The following is a 223-nucleotide window of genomic DNA, read 5'->3' as shown; positions in this document are numbered from 1 at the left end:
TTTTTTTTTTTTTTTTTTTTTTTTCATAGAAAATTTATCTTCCTTTCCTTTTTTTTTTCTTTCTTTCTTCGACGATTAAATAAATAAGAACAATCGTCCGCGCGAATTCGCCATCATCAATCGAAGAGATGTACGTTCAAAGATGTTTAGCGCAACAGCGAAGAAGAACTCCTTCCGCCGCGGTAATAAATTATAACCTCACTGTATGTTTGTATATGTAGCG

The sequence above is a fragment of the Apis dorsata genome, unplaced genomic scaffold, assembly GCF_000469605.1.
Source record: "Apis dorsata unplaced genomic scaffold, Apis dorsata 1.3 scaffold_86, whole genome shotgun sequence".
NCBI classification, from domain to species: Eukaryota; Metazoa; Arthropoda; class Insecta; order Hymenoptera; family Apidae; genus Apis; species Apis dorsata.
The sequence above is the reverse complement of the archived record's forward strand: the minus strand, read 5'-3'. Positions refer to the sequence as shown.